We start from the raw sequence: 18,915 nt of genomic DNA on the forward strand, positions 1-18,915 counted from the left end.
GGCAAGCACTGTGCAGCCATACGTGACCTATTAGAGAGCTGGATTGATTCTAGAGCATGGCTGCAGCCTCTCATCAGTGGGCATGCCCAGAGCAGGCCCTTTGACAGCTGGCAGTGGACAGACGACAGCCAAGCAAGACTGATCACTGCGAACTGATAGGCACGGGGCCAATGGCTGGCAGACAGCCCTCTCTGTCTCTCTGACATACACTCTCACACATGCAAAAACATTCACAGGCATGCAAGAACGCTATGTGTGTGTGTGTGTGTGTGTGTGTGTGTGTGTGTGTGTGAGCACAAAGTACCATTTGGCCATAGTGGCTCAAACCGCTGGTCTTTTTGGTTTTGCATTGCTGTTGTCAAAACTGCCTAAAGAAGCAGTTAAATAATTAAAAATGAAAATGTTACCTTATTATAATGACTAGTTTGATGGTGTTTTGGTAGGATTTTTATTGTGAGAGTCTCCAAAGCCCCTGTCCAGCACACGATGATTTATTGACATTGTCAAAGTCTAACATAATGTAAAGTGCTTTTTATCAGTATGTTGGTGATTTACTCAGCAATTATATCTGGCTTTGATTTTTTTAATTTGTTGTTTTCTTAACTGACCCAAATTATCTTACTTTAAAGCAAGCACTCGCTGTCTGTCTGTCTGCTCACACATAGTGCCTCTCACTTGGTCTAACGGGGAATCAGACCTAAACAAAATCAGATTAGCGTGGTGCAACAACTTGCTGTACTAATGCGTTGCAGTGAGAATAAAACAAAAGCATGAGGTTAAACAAGTCTGGATGAGTGGTGACACATGGTCAGTGCAGGTTTTCTATTCCTCAGCGAGAACTAGAGGCGAGATTATAAGTTTCTGTCAACAGTAGTATGCCAGCTTACAAACGTTTACCATTGCTTGATGCCGCTCTCTATTGGTTGTTGTGGTTCAGCCCGGAAAGTAGCATCGTTAACTCAATTAGCAGTTAATGAGAGTGCATCAAATGTCATCCAGTGTAAATGGATGTAAGTAAATTGTCATTGGTTGCATCCTGTTGATTGCTGGTTTCATTACATTACATATCTTAGAGCTTTTAGTTGCTTAACACCGCAATGGTCCTACTGTTGATTGTATTTAGCTGTAATGGGCTAATTGTTGAGTTTGGTTAAATGAGGTTGATCTGGCTTTAATGGATAAGCGTCATTATGGTTGTTGCACATTGTTTACGGTCAGTGCAATTGAAAGAAAGAAGGTAGAGGCAGTATATAAAGGCAGAGCTAAGCGAGGCAGCCGAAGCACCGTGCTCTTTGCAAAACTGGTTTCAAAGCAGCAGGAGGCAAATAGGTGGATTTTACACACTATCTCAAAGAAATACATAAGTGGACAGTGATATTTTATGCGGTGATGAATTCAATCTTTTGTTGCATGTTTAAAATGTACATCTGATCATTTGTTGAAGACAGTACCAGATGTAGAGGGAAGGGGATAATGGCCCTATTTTGGAAAGCTTATATCTGAAATAAAAAAAATAAAGAAAGAAAGGGCGTCACAGCTGGCAATACACACAAAAGAATATATATTTGAACGACTGAAAAATGAGGAAATGGAACAAAATTGCTTCCATTGCAGTCATTTCCTGCAGCTTTTGCAGTGTTTGGTGTTAAGGATTTTTGACGCCATGTGCCAGCATGAGGCTGGCTTGGCAGCTGATTGGTCCATTACTTTTTTTTTTTTAGTTTGACTCCAAAACAAGTTTTTGCTCACTTTTTTTTCACGCTGTGATAAGCTCGTTATCTTTGCCCGTCTGCTCTGCCATTAGCTCACTCTCCCTCTCTACCGTGCCCTCTCTGACCAATCAGATTAGGTGCCACTTCAGTGAGTTGTGTGGAGTGCATACGAGTACTGCGAATTACTGAGTGCAAAACACAAGGCTGCTTCTCTTTTTTTGCACAGAAACACCTTTTAACATGGCTTGGAAATGATGAATCAGTCTCTGCGAGTATTTGTACCATTTGTCAGAGATCAAAGTAAAGCAGATCAGGCTGGCTCATTTCTAAGGCACTGACAATTATTGCAAACACAGACTCCATGGCTGTGACAAAAGCTGGCAAAGCAGGTAGATGGCAACAACTCATCAGATCCTTTAATGTACTGGCAGGACAAATGAATAGAGAGCAGTTTCAGTGTCCTAAAATTCCAGATTTTTCTTCCCCTCCCCCATCTTGCTGAGGTATTGGTGGATTTCTAAAGACACCTAAATCAGTGTGTTGGACAGATTATCTATAAAGTGCAACAACAGACTGGACTGATGTATCTAGCATTTAAATTTGGAACAAATTTGCTCAATTTAAGTGCCTGTGAGGATAGCTCCTAATGGTTTTCTCATTTAGCGCCACATGCAGATTAATATTTATTGTTTTGTGGTAAATATCTCCAACTTTTGTTGGATGGATTACCATTAAATTTGGTACACCCATTTGTTACCCTCAGGAGAAACCGTAATAACTTTGGTGATCCAGTAGCTTTTAATCTAGCACCAGCATACGGTGAAAAATGCTCTTGTCCAATGACAGAATTCCTGCAAAGCTAATACAAATGTTAGCATGTTATTAAGATGTACATGCCGACGTTAGCATTTAGCTCAAAGCCACTGCTGCAGACTCATAGGCTACTGCCTGTCCTGTAATGGGAAACTATATTATAATGATACAAATCTCTTTAGACATCAAGAAAACTGACTGATTTTTATAACCATAGATGTCATTAAAAGGGGCTGTAAAATAGCAACAGAACGAGCTTCAAAATGGAGTCCAAAAGGCATGACAACACGCGCTATCAGAGATGTTCACACAAGGGAGAACTACAGTTTGTACATATTCACTTCACTTCATTCATCTTCAGATGAATGTGACCAAACTATTATGTCTATTCACTGCTTAGGAAAACATAGCTAATATATTGTAGTAGAGTGGTTCATGGGCTCAAGGCTGTAAATCTGTGTAAAGGGATGTTGTTGCATCTCTCATCAGCCAGCAAACCCTTTTGAACTCTTAACAATTCCTTCATTACAGGTACAGAAACAAAAACATTGACCCTGCAGTCATCTCTGCCCGTCAGAAGAATGTACAGGTCGTCAGGCATTCTCAAGTGACAGCTAGCAGTGAGAGCTGAGCTGGATCTGTCGCAGAAGTCTTTGCAGCTGTGCGAGTTATACCCTCGAACCAAAGTTTCAACCATGCAATATTTTGAGGCAGGGAAATAATACATTCCTCATAGAATTGAATTTGTGCATTAGCAGAAAATGTCATGCTTTAATTCATAATTCATGTTTTCACAGACATTAGTGTGTGTTGGAGCTGGTCAGAAATGCCGCCTTCTCCTACTGGACTGAAACTTTTGCCTTCCTCGGAGGATGGTAATCACAAAACTGAATGAATGCAAAGACACACAAGAGTCACTCAGACATGGACATGCGCGCAAATGTAGAGACATATTTTTCACACATATGCATATGCAAATTTGAGTAACATATGGTTTTGTAATGTGTCCAAGCACCACATGCACAAAGGCACACACTCCCTGCCGCTCCATCACCTATCCCACCATTAGTCGTCTCCGTCACTCTTTATCTCTCCCCTTCCTCCACCATCTTATTCTATATTCTATGCGCTCCTTTGCCTTCTCGATCTTTTTCTCTCTCTGTCTCCGTGTCTAACTCACTGTCAACAAGTTCTAAAACCTATTGCTTTCCAGCCTTCTGCTTTTTTCCTCTCTCTCTGTGTCACTTTCTTTTGTTGTCTTTTCTGTCTCTTCAGTCTTTTCCTCCGTCACACTGCCGCTGCACTTTTATCCACCATCCCGTTCGCACGTTTTCCCATCCACATCATCTCATTTCTCCTTTGCACTCCACTGTCACTTTTATTTGTTCTTTTATTGCCTGTTTCGCCCGTTGTCTGCTTAACAGTCCCAGCATCGCTCCCTTTGTGGGGTTATCTGTTCGTCTTCTTTTTCGAACTGTCTTAATCCGTCTATCTCTCCTTTTACTCCTTCATCATGCTCAGTTCCATCCTGCTTTACTAAACACAGGTCTCGAGTCAGTGATGTATGTTGGAGTTAAAAATGCACATTTTAATTGACTTCCTTCCGTGTTTCGGCACATCCTTGCACACATTTTTCTCTGCAGCCTCACATGCCCAAACATACAATGTGTCAGCTCAGTTCAGCCTGGTGTTATAAGGGAATATGATCTCTATCTCTCTCTAATAACAACTTCTCATTTCAGGTGCCAATGTGACAAAAAAAAAAAAAAAAAACTGGCACAAGTGATTACTATCTGAGGGAAGGAGTTTATATTTAGAAGTTAATAGCCTGAGGTTAACCCATGGCCATATTTACTCCCCCCTGGTCTACTCGCTCGCCACAGTATATCTCTGCCTCAGATTGATGTGTGCATCTGATTTTGCATTAACTCAAAAGCCGTCCCTGTGCACAGTCACAAGCATGCACAGCTTAACACACACACACACACACACACACACACACACATACACACTGCAGATAGCGAGACAGACCCCGGCTCCATCTTCCATTGCCAGAATCTCGCCATCAGATGGATGAAAGCTGCCATCAAAGCCGGGCCCAGGAGGAGTTCAGACAGTCTGCTTATTCGAGTGAACCCGACACCAGAGTCCAATCCCCTCCGCCATGCTTATTAAATAGCCTATTTTGTCATTTCCAATCCCAATTTGTCACAGTCACTTGGCTCAGCGCCCCCCGTGCCGTGTCACAGAGGGGTGAAAAAAAAAAGAACCAGAGGCACAACAAAAAACATGCCTGTGTCTTTAAAGTGTTTCTATAGCAATGGTAAAGTTTTAATGGCCTGTTTGCTGCTGGTCAGACAAAATAGACAAAATAAAAATGCTTTGGAGTACAATATGGTTGCCATGAAAACAAGTGCACTGGCTCAAAGATGTAAATATTCAGAAATGGGCAGAGATGATCAGAACGCAACTCAGAGAAACGTCCCATGATGACAAAGCTATCTTCATTCTGTACACAGTCTATTCAGCTATTCATAGGATGCACGGCCATGATGCGTCTTATTAAATGCAGCTGCATTGTTATCTGTTGTTTTGCATACTGTACATAATGTCAGCATTGCTTTTGAAAAGCACAAAGTAAAGTAATATTATGTTCAAAGTCTCTACAATGGTCCAATGAAATGTTGATGCAAATCATTCACAGCTTCAAAGCACAATGCGGTGCCCGTGCCATGATTGTCCACACATCAATTCCAACTAACCACAACACACAATCCTGCATTCAAACCAGCTCAGCACCAACACCTAACACATTTCATCCATCTGCATTAATCACTCCCACTGTAGTCTAACAAGGATCCAGACTCCTTTCTGTCCGGCTGCCAAACATCCCGTGCACTCCGGCAGCATGCTAGTTGGACCTTGCTGTTGTTTGGGTCTCTCTTTCCTCAACCGGACTCTATATTCTGAATCCAAAACCCCCATGTTGTATTGGCAAGTCAATGATATGCAGCCGAGCATGACTGGGGAGAACAAAATCTGCATTGACACAGGGAACTGTCTGGAGAATGGGTGCTGCCTTGCATTAGGCTGCTGTGTTTGCTTATGGGTTATAATGAGAGGTGACATATTGTCAGTGCCTTGCTAAAGCTGGCCTCCTAATTACACTAATTGCTGCTTTTCCACCCCCGTCCCTCCCTCCCCCTCCTTTCTCTTCAAATTTCTCCAACCCCCTCCTTCTCCCCCTCCCTTGTTCCCTCTCTCCCATGCCAATACTGCTGCTACTCTTCAAAACTCAAAAGCTTCCGCCCACATACCAAGATGAGCCTGCACCCACTCTCTTTTTGCTCGCTTTACATCCATTAATTTTTCTAAAGTTTATTATTTCTATTTTTTTTAAACTGTTCCATTCCTCTCCTCTGTCTCTGCCTGTCTGTCTTTGTCTTTCTGTCTTTCTCTCTTCTCTCTCCATTTGACTAGTCTTTGTGCCCATACATGCCACAGTGTCCACTACTGCTGCACAGGCCCCCATGCCTGGGCTGCCAGCTGCACAATTACTAAATCGCTCATCTCACGGGTGGCTGGCGCTCTGTATCCCCAGCTTTGGCTTGGAGGGAGAGAGAGAGAGAAAGAGAAAGGGAGGTAGTATATGAATGAAACAAAAAAAAAAGGAAAAGGGCAGTGCAGTACGTTCTGGAGGCGTAGACCGGACTAAGAGCCAGAGCCAAAAGCTTGCTCCTCTGTGGCTATGTGTGTGCGTGGTTCTACTTGCAAATCTATGCCTGTGTGTGTTCATGCATGCGTGCAACGGAAATATTATGCGTGTCAATGTACGCGTTCATGCATACGTGTAGTGGCATGTGTGCGTCTCCGCCAAAGACAGGTGATGGCCAAGGTAGATGACAGCTGTCAGTGCACATGGACCCAGGATGGTAAGAAGAGCGCTGGTGTCTGTCAACACACTGCTCTGCCTCTGCCCTTAACTTCAGACCGACTATACTTAGGACCCTCTCAGGACAACCAGAGACCACTGGTGCCTTTCAGAGCTGCTTCAAGCCAATGCAAATGCGAGCGAGTTGGATGGGCTGCCATGATGTCAACAAGTTGAGTATCTTGCAGAACAAGTATGACAGGTTTCTTTGCTCTTTCTATGAAAGGAAGCTTGATGCGCCGTGGATCAGGAGGCTAGTCTGGGGAAGAGGGATTTGCATCATATTTTGAGCATTGACTCGTACACTTCTGCACACTGGCCCTAGGTTCACTTGGCATGGAGTCGTGATAACATCTGCCTATAAATCGGTATATGCGCCATGGGCACCCGCGGCCGAAGCAACCTGTTCTGTTGTGCAAAGCTGTTAGACTCTGCAACAACACGGATAGGCAATTTTCTCTGCAAGTATCTTGTAACTATATTTACTCCTTGCATGAAAACGTAAAAATAGACACGTAGGTACAGAGGGCAAATTCAGCATTTCATACTATGTCATCCAATTTGCTCTTGTTTCTCAATTTGTCATCCCTCATCCCTTAAGCAAAATCAGCATTCCCCACATTTGTCACCTGCACATGATATATTCACCAGTGTGTTTGGAGCAGCCCCAGCGTATATGAAAGCGCCAAAGGGGGAAACTAGAGGGAAGATGAGGGCTTTGGGGACGTTGTTTTTCCAGTAATTGACATCAAATCTCACTGGTGACTGAGGAAGTGAGAGTAAGAAGATGATTTGGAAGCAGGCTTTTGAGAAACTAAAGAAGAACCTCAGTCAGGTACCTCCATGTCAGCAGACAAGCACAGTTCAGCCTCACTTTCAGGTGGATATAATGCCCACGCATGGTAAATAGTTTAGGATTCTAAAGCAAGGAATCTGATTTTGATGAAACCAGTGGTAAACCGTCTACTTTCTAGAGCTCCACACATACCCAGCATACTCTGCTGCTGCGTGTGGTTATTTAAGTGAAAAAAATACTAGCTCTGTTTGACTTTTGTGGACCTGGCACACAACCAACCATAACTGACTTCATCCGTAATATTACCCTACTCACAGAGGAAATTATAACACTTTAAAATTGAATGCATGAACTTGAGCCCTTTGGCATAAAATATGGATAAATCTTACTTTAACGACAGGGTAATGCATTTTATTTAATTAATACAAAAGCAAGCAAGCAATAAGCGGGGAAAATCGAGTGAGTAAAATAAGATCAAAGGTTAAATTATAAGAATAACTAAATGAGTGGCAATTAGGGATCAAAACTGGTCGGCCACATCTATTTTTTAGTGTATTTGAACTAGTTTCCAGAGCTAAATACAGCTAAATAGATACTTAAATGGATGAACAACTGATTAACACCCAGTGATAAATGAATAAAACTGCATTTGTTTGTACATTTAAATATTTACTTTCATACCTCTCAATGGTATTTGGCTATTTCTTCACAGCTGTTGTCACTACATTGTTTTTGCATTTGAACCTTATCTTGTTTAAGCATCTCTAATACACACCGGTGAAGCATATAAACAAAAACAATGAATTCACACTGGGAAGAATAAATACTGATAAAAAGAAGTCAGAAACTCAATTATGGTTTGTTAGTTTTCACACTTGAATAAGAGCTGTCACAACAAATAATCACAGGTAAAACTTTAAAAAGTGCTTTTTTCCAAGTTCTACGTATCCTCCCTACCGAGGTATGTTGCTTATGTTTGTTTAATTAATGAAAAAAATCCTGTGCCGGAGTAATCTCTTAATCCGTCTAATAATTTCTGTTTATCCCTCACCTTTTCCTGTCTCCCGTGAATGCGTCTGCGAGCGCGCGTCTGTGTTTACTCTCTCCCTCACTTTGATCGCACTTCAGCTGCTTTGTTCATAATCATGTTACATACAATCTCTAATCCCCTAATATATTCAGAGGAATAAACATTTCAAGAGGACTTCAGAGGCAGTTACATGTTTATTTTGCTTTCGTCTTCATCGCCGTGTGAGCCCGGAGAAGCAATATGTTGTGACAACAGCCAATCTCAAACCTCAAAGCGGGGAGCAAATATGTACAGAGTAAAAAACGAGGCAAACACTGCACACGGCTGCATGTCGGTTTCGACCGAGGCCTGGAATGTGTGCAAAAGTCAGCCTATTAAAGCCAATTATTCAATAATTGAATACGTGAAAACAATATGAGCAAAAACCAAAATAAGACCTGAACTCCTGTGTCTCATAAAAAGAAAGGAAACACACTGTAACCTCTTTATTAACAACCCCGTTGTTTCTCCCCCCCCCCATCTCTGTCCTCCCTTCATCCCCCCATAATGTGGCCCTACTATTTTTTTTTCTTTTTCTCAGCGTAGTTCATTTTTCCTGCTGGAATGCTTTCACTAGGTGGCCATACATCCCGACTCTGTGTGCTGTGTGGTGCACTCAGCCATAAGATTCCCATTAGGCCAGATTGTGGTCAGAGAGGACCAAACCTGACTGTGTGTTTCTTCTCACCCTTGACAACTCTGTGATGGCTGTGTGTGTGTGTGCGAGTGAGTGAGTTTGTGCTTGTGAATTTATGTGTGAAGCCCACCCCCCCACCCCAAATACTTCTCTTTCCAAGTCCCGCGTGCAGACCTACCCTAGTGAAGGCTGGCCGATCGTTACTCCAATATATTTGATATATTTAGATAGATAGAGACAGAAAGAGAGAGATAGAGAGATAGATGGTGAATAGGTTACTTGTGAGTCATATATAGAAAGTCACAGAAACAAAAACAAAAAAAAAAACAGACATGCACTTACAAGCTAATCGTACATGCAGCTCATGCGAGATGACATCTGCGTTAAGTTCGGAGTGCACAATAGGAAATGACATCCTTGTTTTTCACATTAAGGGAAATGAACATGTTATTTGCAGAAAGGTCAAGCCTCCAAGCCCGGGGACAGGTTGTATAACTGCAGTAATTATTATGTAGCTGCTCAGGAATTAGAGGGAACTTCATGTCAAATGTCAACAGCCAGGACACAGCCTGTTTGTATCCTCATCCGCGGGTTGGCAAATGTCACTGGTGAGGAAGTGACTTGACAAAAGCAATTAGTTAAAGTGTGTCCAGTGTGTAGGATTTAGTGGTATCTAACGGTGTGGTTGCAGTTTGTAACCAACTGAACACCCCTGGTCAGGGGTGATGTATGAAGGAGAACTTGTCTCACCCTCCTCTACGGTGGCTGCTAAAATCGTAAAAGGCCGTCTCTACAGCTGGTTTGTCTGCTCCAGGCTACTGTAGAAACATGGTGGTGCAACATGCCAGACCCCTTAAAGAGGAATCAAACTGTAGATATATAAAGGGTGAGCCCTTCTTAGGTGATTATACACTAATGGAAACATAATTCTCAGCAGCATGTTCCATTTCCGCCCCTAAATCCTACAGACTGCACCTTTAAATAAGGTTTATTTACTCAGTGACGTATACCACTCTTTGCCCGTCTTTCATATCTTGTTCAGAGTTTGTCTGAAAGGCTGTGATGAGCAGCATTTCCTCCATTACAGTACGCAGCCTGACACAAAATGGACTTTGGCTTTTAAGTTGAGGTTGAGTCATTCTCAGTAATATCTGTAACAAGATTGTTTTTTATTCTGTTAAATTTGCTGTATGGCAGTGGCACACTCAGGATGTTTGAGGGGCATGGGCAGAATGATAAAAGGGGCACCCTAGAGGGCACTTCATCACGTTTTGGTCACGTTTTTTGGACAGTATTTTAATCTTGATTGCTTATTAAATGTTGATAAGCTTCTTTTCGAGCATTCAAGGAAGTGTGTGGGTTCTTGCGCATTTCTGAATGTGCACAAAACTGTTGAGCAAAGTACCTTCACCTGACAGATTTTGAGACAGGTGTGATTCTGTTGAGCTTTTTTTTTTGTTGTTGTTGTTTTGTTTTACTAATACAATGGCACAGTTTTCATAAGGCGAGTACTGTAAGTGATTTCACAAAATCTAAACATTACATCACACCGTCACTGAGACAAGTATTTTCCTATACAAACAGCCGATATTATTTATCATATCATTATTTAATCAACTACAAGCACATCTTTGAAATCCTCGCGCACATATCTTGGCTCATACTCCGAGAAAGAACACAACACATCCTCCCACTCTGTATTCAAAGTGGTTAAAAGTGAAAATCTCCTGCACCTGCTCAGCATTAGCATTGTGGCAACCACCACACACTTTCTTTAAAGTACTGGGGAAAATGGATTTGGTGGCTTTCCACACAAATCTCCCTTTAAATCTCACAAATGTCCAAGATACACAAGTTTAAAAAACAATTAATACAATTCCGCCTCGAGCTGGAGCAATCACGGCGGCTGCACCTGCAAATCATGTTTAGGCACTGGTTGTTCTTTAAACTGGGGGATTTGAATGTAATTTGGTGCAGCCTAAGCTATTCTGGAGAACTGGAAGCGATGAATATAGAATACACAGAATCAGCCAACGGCAACTGATTTCACATAATAGCCACTTCACAGGACACACCTCCTCATCATCTCAGTGAGAGGCTTTTTTCCAAAATCAATAGTTGGCTGAACACTCACTCCTTCATAGTTTCAAACACATGAACACAAATGCTTATCCTTCTCTCTCTTTGTCTCCCTGCAGCATGCTCAGACACAGAAACACACACATTGATAGTAACAGTGGTGTGCAAGGTGCCTTAAAGGTCTGCGTCTAAAAAAATACATTTAACAGCTTTTTCGGAGTCCATTTAAATACTTTCCTTGCAATTTTCTAACATCCCTGTAACGAAATGAAGGGATCCACGCAAAGATAAGGACGAGCACTGAGGCACAAGGGGAGAAACCCGCTGCTTATCCGCCCAGTCGTAGATAAACAGAGACGACGCTCTTGGATAAATACATAGATCACACCCCAAAACTGAACTCCGCTGGAGAGGGTCATTACGGCGCCCATTTGTTTTCTGCGGCGAACTTCTTCTAGGTTAGAGGAACCACAGTTGACAGTTTATGGGGCAAGAAGTCAAATAAAACAAATTGCCTCAGCCTCAGATACAAGCGAATTTGCTCTTCATGCCGAGCAGCGAAACAAATGGGATGGCATGGAGAAGGTTGCTTTCCTTTTAGGTTTATAACGCACTTGTTCGCACGGGAATGGACTGGGCCCTGCGGAAGGCATTAATATAACTCATGTGTGTGCTTTCTTTTGAGAGCATCTCAAGCACGCCAGAAGGGAATTTCTTCAAGTTTAGTACAAATGCTTACTCGGACTCAAAGACAGACTGACAAAAAATGATGACATTATGATATCTGATGTCCAAAAGGTCAGAGGTTAAATGCACCGTGACATGTTCTGGCCATTATTCAACACCACAGCTCTGAAGCAGCAACATGACTGGTGCGCGGAGGCATACAATCGCCATACAATAACTCTAGTTTTACGTCTTATAAGCACAAATGTTTTGGCACTTTTCTCAGTAAATCCTTTTTTATTTTCAGCGAGAAGAAATCCACTGAAAGGTAGGTGCACGTTAGAAAATGTGAAATGTGACTCTTCACCTCTGAGTTACTTCACGTCCCAGACAAAAAACAGAAAGACATTGAGGGTGACGTGAAATGCAAATCAACTGATTACGACTTTCTTTCTTGTCAGTTTATTGCCGGTAAATAAGGATGTCACTGTTCACTCCTGTCAGTGGGAAGCCTTTGTTTTCATGAGAGGATTAAAGAGCTCTTAATTTCAGTGCTAACAAATTCAACAGCTTCATGCTTTGATCTGGGGTTTGGGTATTTAGGTAGGCATCAACATTATTTATTCAGTATTTTTTTTAGACTTTAGATGAATACAAATCCTCATTGTGAACTGTCAACAAATAAATATTTTATTTTTAATGGATTAACTTTTTCTGATGGATTAACTTAATAAACCCTAAAATGCTTCCTTTGGCTCGCTTCCATTCTGGTTAGTTTGCCTGTTGCATAAAAAAGAGAAAAAAAATAATCTTTTGCCCGAATAGTTTCTGTTTCTGCTCCTCTTTGACTCGCGCTCACTCATTTTTTTTTTTTTTTGCCCTCCATGCCTGTCCGCTATTAAAGTAATTCTGCTGCCTGGGCGTATTTTCTCTGTCAGACACTGGCCACTGTATGATTGACAGGCTCATTACCCTATCCCCATTACGATATTACCTAATCAATCTATTCATTGTGTTCTCCTCGAGGCAGAAAAAGGCAATCTTTTGCATGAAAATGATGGGGCCAGTGCAGGAAGGATTCCAAGGAGAGACGAGGGGAGTGGATGAGTGTTAGGGTTCAATTTGCGGCTGAGCAAAGTAGTGGCGTTTACTGGCGAACTGATCAATATTAATGTCAAGATGAGTGCTGTGTAACTTTCCTTCTTGGTCTAATCAAAACTGGCACTACAGTGCGTGGCCAAGATCGCCATAATGGTGATATTACAGAATTTGTGCACTATCTATAGAGATACTATACGGAGGACAAGGTATGAGCTCCAGTAAAAAAAGAGAGAAAAATATCACTGAAGACCATTTTCTCAGCTCCTCAAGTACCTGCACTAATATTGAACTACAACATCACAAAAAGGAGAAGTTCTCCAAGAAAATGACGGCCACCCGCATGTGCTGCAATACCCTGCACTCCACTGTGAGGTAAATCACACCTTTTGAAGTCAGCTCACTCACTCCCCGCTGAGGTTTCCGTATGGCTATCAACACGCTATCGGGAGAGTAAGTTCCCAGCATTACGATCACTGTCATTAGGACAGCATTGAGGTTGTTATTACCATCATAAAAAGAATAATGTCCATCAGAAGACAATCAGAATCACGGCATGTGGCCAGAAGTGGACCGGCAGGAGGAGGGCGGCTGTGTTAGTTCTGGGGTTGGGGTTAAAGTCAGCCGAGTTAGCTCGACTTCTTGGACTTCATCAGCAAGTAAAAATACCTCATTTCACCGGCGGGTACAATATGATGCAAACGGAACATTACTCTATAGATTGCAGACAATTCTATTCGTCTGCTGTGTTATGAAACTATTGCAGCTGTAATGTAACAATAATTGCTTGAAATGTTTGCACATTATTTCGCAGACATCAGAGACTAGAACAACGGACGTGGGCGCATAAAGATATAAGTTCTAGTATGAGTTGTTCAATGTTTTGTGGAAGAACAGGCTGTTTTAGATGAAAAATGGATGCATGACAAGCTACTTTAAGGATTACAATTATTTATGAGTGGGGAATTGAAGAATAAAATTGTTTCAATTACACAGTAGTAAACCCCTCTTTTTAATAATGAGGTTGCAAATAGAAAAATCGAGTGCAATTTGCACACTAATACCCTCAAATGAGTGAAATGAAACAGAATTAAGATGTGAAAATAATGTTAGTCAATGTAAAAACTGAAGGTCAGATTTGCAATTGGCACAGGTCAATCGTTCAAAATGAGTTTACGTAGCCAAAGTATTCCCTCGGGGATGTCATGATTAGGATTATACTTCACTATTAATTGTTTTGATTACCCGACCACTAAAGGTATAGATCTCTCTGTAACTTCCCCACTAAATCCTCATAAGCAACATAAAGTAAAGGAACAGATAAAACCAATGTGATTTTTGTGATTTTTTAAATGCTGACTGCATGTTTGAACAACAATATCCATGAAAGACTTTAGTCTGATCTGACATTAGTTATGAGTTACTAGTCATGACTGAATGTCTCTGATTGGTTTGATGGCCAGTCAGAATGTGTTTAAATGCTTTACATTAAAACGTACCTATAAATCAGAACCGCTTAGTAAATGTTAAGGTTATATATTACAATAATAACGATTACACCTCAATTAACCCCACTGTTAGTATCTCATTCACTGCAAAGTATTTCCATCACTCCTTTAATTAAGGATTGTAATAAGACTAAGTTATTTTATTTATTCACATCAACGTGATAAAAAAATTATTTCCATTGAATGATGTACTCCTACATACAGATTATGTTAACAAATTACATGGAAGTCCTATATGTAGTTAATGTAACTGAATTACATAAAGTCGGTGTTTTAGGTTGTTTTTTTGTTTAGTTGCAATGTAAAGGTTCAATGCAAAGTTGTTGAGTCAATGTAGATAAATCAAATAACTGTCTGATTTAATTCAACTAATTTATAGACTTATGCATAAACCTTATGTTTTTATTTGATTATTTGGGGATTTCCCCATAAAGGTAATGTGTTTTTCAAATGTGTATTTTTCAAGTATTACATCAAGTTTTTTCTTTCAAATTGGTTATTGTTTCTCTTGTAATAAATCATATAGCTAGTTATTTAATTTAAACACATTGACGCAACATGACAGAAAGAAATGGCATTAAATGTGACCCTTTACATTGAACTTGTGTAATATAATTAATATTGAAAATGTACATGTAATTACTGGCAATAGACTAGTTTTCTGCTTTAAGGTATTTGAAATATTGTGAAATAAATGTTGATTGCCCAATGTAATGGAAATAGAATTATGAAACCATCTGCGTTTACATCGGTTCCCTCTAAACTTTGCTTTCACTATACCATTTTTTTCCACCACCGGGCATGTGGTCACCCGGGAAACGGAAGGCTAATTGCCGATCCATTTCTATTATAGATTAAATGATTGCAGTGGCACCAATGATAATACAACTTGGAGGAAAAAGTTGTCTGCTGCCACTTTAAAGTCACTGTTCGAGGCAAATTACATTCCTGAGTGCATAAGTTTTCTACGGTACACATCTGCCTTTCAGATGAAGGTCAGGTAAGATGAAGTAATCCTCTCTCTACTCTTTAAGCCTCTGGTTCATTTCGAATGGATAGCTTCTGATTAGCAGGAAAAAAAATATCTGAAATGTTTCCGTCGGTTTAAACAGGTATAATCCCAGGTGACTCACAGCAATTCTTCCAGCATTTACACTAAATTGAAGAAAATGTGTGAAAAATTGGTACCTACGGCCGACCAGCTTTGTTCTCAACAAGAGTGACATTACCAACGCTGAGCACACCTTCAACCCTTTGCATTCAGTGCTGGGTACACTCAGCAGCATATTACTGATAATTTGAGGTCAGCATTTAAGGCAGAACTGGTTTGAGGAGGTGATTTGATGCAGAAGCATTGACGTCAGCGCCCAGATCGGTATTTCTTAGAATTCATAAAGACCTGAATTACAACCACATGTTGCGTTTCTTTGCCCCAGCTCCTTGACAAATGCAAGAAATGAATGCCATCTCGACTTAACAGAAAGATGGAGAAATGACTTGACAAAGAAATAGTGAGATAGACGGAGATCTTAGGGCCGCAAAGAGTGAGACGCTAATGAGACTTGAATTAAGAAGAGTGCACTGGAAAAGTATAGCCTACGCCGTACTCCCACGTCAAGGAGAGGACAATTATAGTGTGCACCCGTGTCAGCTTTCAAACTCCACTTCCTTTCATTTTTCTTAATTACCGGGCAAATATTCTCTCCTCTTCTGCTTCATTAGCTACTTTGTTGAGCGTTGAGTGATGTCAAAGAGATGATGGAGGGACAGAGCAGTGAAGCGAGAGGGGGAAAATGATATCACCGAGAGCCCTTGTCTTTAGTGTGAGATTAGGTCCCTTAAGAAGGCCTTCTGAGTGCCGCCAGCCTCTATAACTCAACCAACAACTCTGACAACTAAATGACTGTAGATTATGGTTTTGATGGGTGACCCACTCCTGTCTGGCAAGTTGAAGGGATGCTTGGGCATTATGAATTTTAGCGGGTTATCTCCCCTCAGCAGGCGCCTCTCCCATTGTGGAAAAAATGTCCTTATATCGGTACTTAGCCATTGTCTCGGATGAGGAATGTAAACAGCGCAAACAAAGCTCGATATAAGACAGATGCAGAGTCACCCCACACCACGCATGCAGACACACACAGGCACACACACACAGAGACAAAATGAACATTGTCTTGTAATATTAATATTCAAAATGTCGTTCGTATCCCATTAGGAGACAAAAGATATGGTCAGCAATCAACCAGACATTCGTATCAAAACAAATGCATCAGGAAGGAAAATAGCAGTTTTAGCTCATCAGCGGTACTTGTATAAAAATACAAAGCTTTATCGTTTCTAAAAACCCACAGGGATTCGGACTATTTTCTCCAATTTAGAAAAATCTTGTTAAGTTGGCCGCCCCTGGAATTTGTTCACTTATGTCTGCCTCCTTTCCCCCCCCTCTCATCCTCACTGTCTTTAAGACTTTCATTGTCTTTTGTCTTTTCTCTCTCTTTCCGCCCTCTGTCTCTTTCTCTCTCTCCAGTGCCTTCCTGAACGGTGCTGCGAAATTGTTATTCCCAAGTCATTATCTTATTTGTGCGTCTCCACTCAGCTGTAAATCCTCTAGGTATTCCTCTGTATTCTCTATTAACTCCACTGCAGTCAAGCTTCAGCTGCCAATCACAAAACATTGCTGAGGGAGAAAAGAGGAATGGAGACAAAGACAAGGAGGGAGGAGGAGAGGGGGAGAGAGACCGAAATGTGGATGAGAAAGAGTGAGACAGAGGATAAGTCACTGCGGTTAAAGGAGGAAATGGAGAAGAAATTAGACAAAAAGGGAGAAGAATAAGAGATACGTTGGAGAGAAGGACTCTTTTAGGGATAATAGGGGCTACAGGGCCAGGCGAGAGTCCAAATGAGGGGTCAGGGACTCGAGTTTGCAGGCTGCTATAGAAACAACTGGAAACGGGAGATAACTCCATTCCTCCTCGTTTTTACATTACTGCGTTAAAGATAAGACTGGGTATGCTCGAAATGCAAAGAATATTCGATACTAATTGGAGCCTGGGTAAACACTGGCATTAATGTGTCTGAAGAAGAGAAGGAGACTAAGACCGTGTAGCTGTGGTTTGCATGCACCAGAGACATGATAGGTACTTCATTATTATTTATTTATTCCGTGGCTAGTTGGGTTTACTGACCACGGGCGGAAGCCATTATGTCAGAATCAATACTGTATAAATGCACTGATAGAACGTCGAATGAAATAAATTGTAAAAAGAAAAAATAACATCAAATCTCATTCAGCCATTTCTACAGTCAGAGATACTGAGACGAGCTTAACCGGCGACACAACATTTCTGCAGGCTCCTCAGAAGTGACGCAGAAGCCAAACTAACAGAATCTCTGCCCTCTCTGCCAAAGGATTACTAAATTTAGGCAACAGATTAACACCGTTGAGAGTAGAGGATTTTGAGAACTAATGACCTACATAGGAGCAGGGTATATGGTCCCCTTTTTGAAAGGCGTCACCTTAGCACTAGATTCACTCTGCATGTTGTGAGCAAGGGATGCCTCGGAACTAATGGACTTTGGAAGTGTATATTTTATATTATGTATTCTGTTTGCCGCGGTTTCCTCTGCATTTGAATTCGGCACAGAAAACACACAAGTGCTATGCGGACATGATAAACATCCTTTTACTTGGTTTAGGAGGATAGACTGTATGACACTCGGAAGATTAATTCAAACGCTGCGCTAACCAGTGGTAGTATATTGCGTGATGCTGACTAAAAATGTTGCATGTTCCCCCTCTCTGATCTTTACTTACTTGTAGTTCACCTTTGAACAACTTCAGCCCCAACAAGCGATGATCTCACACCTTCAAACTGCTATTTTTTGATCACGACCCTCCCGCCTACCTGCCAACTATAATTCATTTAAGTGGTTTTCTCGTGCTTGTTGCATCCCACACCCAGCTGAATGCTGCAGGTGTACTCAGGTACTCAGACCTGATCTACAGTAGTTGTATGCATGTATGTATGTATTTTACATGTTTTTTTTCTGCATGTTACTCCACATTCTTTCTCTTTAAATGTTATTTTAATTTTCAATTAAGATTTTAAATTCTGACTTTCACATGTGAAAAGGCAAATGTCACATCTGACATTTTTGTAAGGGTCCCGGCTAGTGCTGTGCTCAGTTTGAGGAATTCTTACTATAATCAAGATGTAGATGGTCACCCTCGTACTCTGTTCTTCCCTCCTGCAGCGTAGCAAACTGGCTCCTGATGAAAGAAGAGCAGCCTCGGGAATTGATGGAGCTTAGGACATGGGAGCAACCAAGGCTCACGAAAAGACACAGGACTATATTGAGCAATTTCAAAGACAGTGGGTTCAAATGTTGTTGTTTTTACTTTAATGTTTTTTTTTGTTTTTTTTAAAAAGGCAATAGAAACTGCTCTCTCAACTTTCAGAGGAAAGCACCAGAGCCTGGACCCTGACATGAGAAGCAAAAATGATTAAACTGCGTGCTCCAGTTTTAAATGGCGAATACAAAAGGTGAAAGTTTTGAGTCTAAAGAATACATCCCATTTACACAGTTGACAACAATCAACTAAATT

General features: G+C 41.2%; 1 protein-coding gene across 1 annotated transcript in view; it reads left to right on the forward strand.

Annotated features, from left to right (window-relative positions):
• Positions 1-18,676, forward strand: part of LOC311254519 (uncharacterized protein) — a 134,913-nt gene extending 116,237 nt beyond the window's left edge. The window contains exon 3 of the transcript XR_014622259.1: positions 18,564-18,676. The gene's annotated coding sequence lies outside the window, so the exon portion shown is untranslated. The remainder of the gene's footprint in view (positions 1-18,563) is intronic.
• The last annotated feature ends 239 nt before the right edge of the window (positions 18,677-18,915 follow it).

This window comes from Pagrus pagrus, assembly GCF_965226575.1.
Source record: "Pagrus pagrus genome assembly, chromosome: 3".
Lineage (NCBI taxonomy): Eukaryota > Metazoa > Chordata > Actinopteri > Spariformes > Sparidae > Pagrus > Pagrus pagrus.